The sequence below is a fragment of the Dipodomys merriami genome, unplaced genomic scaffold (genome assembly GCF_024711535.1).
Source record: "Dipodomys merriami isolate MVZ:Mamm:240054 unplaced genomic scaffold, mDipMer1.0.p SCAF_37, whole genome shotgun sequence".
Taxonomy (NCBI): domain Eukaryota; kingdom Metazoa; phylum Chordata; class Mammalia; order Rodentia; family Heteromyidae; genus Dipodomys; species Dipodomys merriami.
In genome coordinates, this window is record NW_027205270.1 from 11976958 (window position 1) to 11983402 (window position 6445).

Here is a 6445-nt window from a genome sequence, read left to right on the forward strand (position 1 = left end):
ATTCTTAGAAAAGATAAGTAAATTCCTAGCCAATCTTTCCAAAAAGAAGAAAGTTCCAAATTAACAAAATTGGAGATGAAGAAAAAAGGATATCACAACTAATACCAGTGAAATCCAGAAAATGATGAAATAACTTGAAAAAGTAAATTAACAAATTTCCTGCTAGAAAAGACATTTTCTTGCATGTGAAAGAGACATGTTAAGCATCAAATCTTGATTCTTCCTCACCCCTGTTCCTCTCTTGTTAATCATGAAACTGTCATTTACCAAACGTGCTCAGAACCCAAAACTAAGAGTAATACTTGACTCTTCTTTTACCCTTAGCCCCTAAATACAATTCAGCTCCCTTGCTCGTTCTAAATACATTCTGGAATCAAAAATTGCTCAGCTCTTACAACCAATGTCTAATCTATTCTCTGTTCTTTCTGTTGTTGCTCATCTATCCTGCTGCAAAAGCCTTTTACTCTAATTCATACTGACATAAAAAATTCAACTGTTAGCCAACACGTCTTTCTCCAGCTTTGGCTTGATTAAGTCTCTGCAAGAAAGGTGCCTTCACTCTTGGTGCTTTCCTGGATTGTTTTTGCTTATTTCTTTTTCCTCCTGGGCTCTCTCTGCTCTCTCGTACCCCTTGAGTAATGCCAAGGAGAATGTATGGAGAAGCAAACAACCCTGAAAAGTTCAAAAGATTTGGTACGAAAGATATTAACTCTCCAGCTAGAAATGTAGACACAGCTGGCTCACTTTTTATTCTATCCCACTGCTATACCACTTACAGAAATAACAGGCATCAAGACAGACAAGTTGGAAAAGGAAGACAATTTTGATAACAATCAAAAAGGAAAAATAAACACCTAATGATTCCAAGTAGTAATAATTTCGTGAAATGAAATAGTACAGAATAAGGTGATGAAGATTAATCTGGTGGGAAAGAATGCAATTGAATCTAAAAAGTTAAATAAAATAAATACATGTTGGAAACAGAGAAAGATCCTAGGACCATGCAATTTCCCATCAGGCTTTATGGGCACTGTCAGAGGCCAAAAGAGGTGGGAGAGAGCAGAAGATGAAAATTTCTGTTAATCTTGCTGAGAAGAAAACAGGAAGATAGCCAAGGAGATTTTTTTTCTGCCATTTTATTTAGACAGGTGAGATTAGGAGCCACATTTCAGGGACTAAAATGAGACATTAATTGAATCCAGTTATGGAGTATGCTTTTAGTGTGACTTGACAGGAAAAGTAATGAGCACAAATAGGAGATAGATTTTTAAAAAATAAAGTAAAACAGTGGGACCAGGCAGTTTTTCTGTTTTTAATGGACTCCTGTGAATTTTTGAAAGGGTAAGAAACTACACCTATAAATATGAGAACCTTGGGAAAATATGCAGCAAGGGGGAATTCAGGACAGTGAGAGTTTTAATGAAATTCAGAGGTAAGAGTTCCAGAAGGTTGTAAATGAAAAGGAGAAAACTCCTCACAGTGTGGACAGAGGGAAGCATGAGAAAAGAGATGTGGGGTGAGTGCTCTGTGGAAGGACAAGACAATGAAGAGCAAGGAATATTGTCTTTAAGATGAGTTGGTCCTCTGCCTCAGTTACCTCATTTCTAGGATTATGAGCCTGAATAGTAACCACCTTACAAGGTAATTGTGGGTGTTAGTGACTTATAATGTAAAAAGCCCAAAACTATAAGTAATGCAAAGTAATGTCTCAGTATATTAGCTGTTATTATAGAGTTTCATAGTTTCCACCACTGCAAAGTAATTCCTTGGGTCAGAACAATTAATGACTAAAACCTCACCATATACAGATTATTTTAATGAAAATCACATTACTTCTTTTTCTTTACAATAATTTTTCCACAATTAATTTAGACATCAGGCAACATTATTTTCTCTTTGCACAAGTGAGAAAGCTAAAGACCAAAGAGGTTACTGGTTTGTCTAACTGTACATGGCTAGTAAATGGCAGTGTTGTTGTCCAAATTTGGAACTGGATTTCTCAACTGCCTTCCCAAAATAAAAGGGAATGTCTAAACAGATATTCACAATTCTCCAGAACCTGAGTGATCATGGTTACCACCAGAATGAAGTTTTGAAAACAACCTTTATAAATTGCTCACTCTGTCTTTCCTTGTCCCTGGATGTCAGATGAGCACAAAAAGGTAGCTCTTCATAAATTATAGTCCAACCTCTGTGTATGATGCCCACATTCAAAGCAAGAACAAAGGGAGAAATGATATAAGCTCCATCAGTCTCTAAGAATAGAATATATAGTTTTCCCACAGCACTCTTAATCAAAATAGGGTCACATAACCTTGTCCAGCTGTGAAATAGACCAGAGAATAGGGAAAATGTTGAGCATTTGGTCATTCCAAACAAAATTAAGACTACACTTGCAAGCACAAAAGAGGAGGAATACTGGACAAGCCATCTGTGGTTCCAGTTACAAATATATGGAACATGACAGAGTTCTTCAAACTGGCAAAAGTATGATAGCCAAATTGAATAAGAGCCATGTGTAAGGAAACAAAACACAGCAGTCATCATGAGCTAAAATCCAGGGCCTATAACTCTATAAGTAAACAAGTTGGGCTGTGGAATGATACAGAGAAGATGAGCATGGCCCCTGTGCAAGTGGTTACAAATGAATTAACTGAAGTATAATAGACTATGGAGCACTCAAATTGTATTATCTTTTAGAAATATTAGGTCAAAGCGCAACAAAATCAGCACTAGGAAATGTGTACATCCAAGAAGGGGGGTAGGGCCTAAAGGAGAGGGGTATGAATGAAGTGGGGGGAAAGAGAGTATACAGTCAAGAATTCATTGTATATACCACAAAATTAAGAAAAATAACGGAAGATGTGGGTCAAAGAGAGGTGAAAATGTTGAAGGAGGTGGCACTGATACAGATGAATTGTATTCATAAGCTGCTTTGTTAAATGGCACCTCCTTTGTACAACTACTTAAAGATATTTTTTAATTTTTCAAACAGGTCCCATACCCATTTTCAAAACATCAAACAAAATCCATCTAAAGACCTGAGATAGGTGGAAGCCTTGTGCTGACTGGTATTAATATTCCTGCTAACACAGATGAAGAACTATTCTGAGATTTATTTGTCAAAGAGATTAACATCCTTTTGTTGATTGTACCCCAAGTATGTGGAAGTACCCACCATAAGTCGTCTGAGTTACCTCCATGTTGCGTCCTTCCAGATACATAACATGGGACCTGAATTAAGGCCTGGGAACTATACCTGAGTTTTGTTGTTCAAAGGCTAGTGCTTTACCACATGAGTCACAACTCTACCTCTGGGAGTTTTGGTGGTTGACTGGTAATGAGAATCCTGCACAGGCTGGCTTTGAATCATAACCCTCAGATCTCAGTCTCCTGAGTAACTAGGATTGCAGGCATGAGCCACTGATGCCCAGCCCCAGATACATGGTATTTTTTTAGTATTTTTTATTGTAAAGATACTGTACAGAGAGGTTTACAGTAACATGGGAAAGGTAGTGAGTACATTTCCTATCAAGCATTATTACCCCCTCCTTTGTTTTTCCGCTACTATCCCTACCCTCCCACCTCCTTATCTCCTCCCTCCCCCCTTTCAAGTTGTAAAGTTCATTTGCAACAGTGTCTTGTACTTCACATTGTTACAAAAGATCAACCTTTATCCTTGTTTCAGCTTTTTGTTATTTTCCTTCCTCTCCCCAAATTAGAAAAAAATGCATTTTAATATCATTAATACAACCTAGAAAAGTGTCTCATATGAAACTCTCAGGCCTCACAACAACACTATTGAAAAATAATATTTAATTATGAGTAGTTATTCAGAATAAAGATCAATGAAAGAATTGACCATCATTTAAGAATGTGCCCCAACTCTTTATGTAGACATTTGGGTGATTCTGAGAGACCCATCTCAAATGCATACACGGAAAGGATTAGAGTTATTCATTTCCATCTAGTTTGCTTCTCCTCCTAGATACAGGGACATTACGAAAACTTAATATGCTAATCTGAGACTTGGCAACTGGCTGATTCCTTACATAAGTTTCCCTACCAAGTTCTCTCTTTTCCCCTCCCCATTCACTGTTACCACCTACCCCTGCACTACAACATTAATAGTAGGAATGTCTTTTTTAAATTTAATTTCACATCACCCCTACACTAGATCATTAAAAATATAGTAAGTGTATACACGAAGATACCTAAAATTTGGCTAAACTTTAGGGAAGAGTGACTCTGTCAAATTAAAAACTGGATCTTATCAACTGATTTCAAAGAATATGCTCCACCTGGACCAAATCCATAAGTTATGAGCTTTTCCTCCCTCCCTTTCTCACTACCTTCTTCAATTCTCATGTCACATTGATGCAAATTTAGAACATGTTCTCTGTCATTGTTCTGGGGCTCATTGTGTTGGCTCTGTATACATACCAACTATTTATATTCTACCTAAAATGTTTCATCCAAGTTTCACTACCACTGAGGAGAGATGTTTTGGCTTGGCTAGTAAGAAAAAGGACGAAGTAGAATTTGATAGGAGCTGGCCTGGAGACCACAAGAAGCAAGAGGTAATGAGCAAGTGGGACCTAGAAGGAATACAGAGAAGGTAGTGACAGAAGCAGAGAGCTCCCCAAAGCAGCTCTCCAAAGGTATAACTGCAGGTAGCATGCTAAAGCTATCCCTAAAGAGTATCCAGATGACCAGAGCAAGGAAAAACTATATTAAAAAGATAACAGTCTGGGGCTGGGAAGGTGTCTCAGTGTTAGAGTGCTTGCCTAGGTTCGATTCCTCAGCACCACATAGCAGAAAAAGCCGGAAGTGGTACTGAGGCTCAAGTGGTAGAGTGCTAGGAACTGAAGAGCTAAGGGACAGCACCCAGGTCTAGAGTTCAAGCCCCATAACCAATAAGAAAGAAGGAAAGAAGGAAAGAAAGAGAGAGAAAAAAGAAAGATGGGAAGGAGGGAAGGAAGGAAGGAAGGAAGGAAGGAAGGAAGGAAGGAAGGAAGGAAGGAAGGAAGGTAAGAAGGAAGGAAGGTAAGAAGGAAGGAAGATAGGAAGGAAGGAAGGAAGGAAGGAAAGAAAGAAAGAAAGACTTTAATGGCTTGTTACTCAATTCCACGGATCAGTATTATATATGAATTCAGAAAGAGGACAATTGGTAAATGTGAAATGATGGAGGAGATCCAAAGCAGGAAAGGATGAAGACAGGAAGAAACTGAGATACATCCAGATTGATCCCAAGGTATTCCAGAAAATGTTGTGAACTGGGTGAACCAACCCAAAACAAAAATTATGAGAAAGTTGGGAGCTAAAAACAGGTAGGATCTATATTTCCAATAAATTTCAAGATTTATTATCCACTAAAAATAGGTTAATTTAAAAAAATGTTAAGTACTGGCTCACACCTATAATTGCAGCTACTCAAATTGGTGAGATCTGAGAATCACAGTTCAAAGCCAGTCCAGGCAGAAAACTCTGTGAGACTTATATTTCCAATCACCAAAAAGTCAAAAGTAGAACTGGGGCTCAAGTGGTAGAGTGCTAGCCTTACACACACACACACACACACACACACACACACACACACACACACACACACACACACACACACACAAAGAGTAAATTAAATACACATTTCTGCAGGTTGAACTACAGGCAATAGCCTATTGGTACAGGTTGAATTGTGTCTTACTGAAATTTATATATGAAATCTTGACTGCCAATAGCTCAGAATGTGACCTTGTCTGGAAACAGGCAATAGCAGGCCAAGATACTCAGTGGGCATGGGCACAGAGCAGAACGATGCTGTTTCAATGACATGATTCTCACATCACTTCTCAGCCTCACAGGCTTGGACTGTGCTAGACTAGCTTTAGCAATAAAATGAAAATTCTATGAAAGAACAAGCCTCCAACTGTGAGAATGTATTTTCAAATCATATATCTAATAGGACTTGTATCCAAGATTATACAAATAATTATCCAAACAAAATAAGAAAACAACTCAATTTTTGGCACTTTTTTGTCATAATAATAGTACTTAACACAAGACCTAGCATATTACTAAATATTTTAAAATATTGTTGACTATAGCCACAGAATTGTACAGCAGATGCCTAGAATGTAAACACCTTGTATAATAGCAACCTGATTTTTAACACATTAATAATTTGAATGACCACTTCACTAAATATATACAAACTGCATTAAAAAGATGCTTAATCTCATTAATCATTAGGAAAATGAAAACCTATCAGATGCCAGGTGCAACGGCTCACACCTGTAATCCTAACTACTCAGGATGCTGACATCTGAGGATCATGGTATGAAGCCGGCCCAAGCAGGAAAGTCCATGTGACTCTTATCTCCCAATTAAGCACCAAGAAAAAAAATACCAATGTCAGGTGCTGGTGGCTCATGCCTGTAATCCTAGC

The 6445-nt window shown here is 37.9% G+C and overlaps 1 non-coding gene across 1 annotated transcript; it reads left to right on the forward strand.

The window, feature by feature from the left end:
* Window positions 1–2567: 2567 nt before the first annotated feature.
* Window positions 2568–2673, forward strand: LOC138804730 (U6 spliceosomal RNA). The gene has a single exon (XR_011365325.1). It is a non-coding gene; the product is annotated as a U6 spliceosomal RNA (small nuclear RNA).
* The last annotated feature ends 3772 nt before the right edge of the window (window positions 2674–6445 follow it).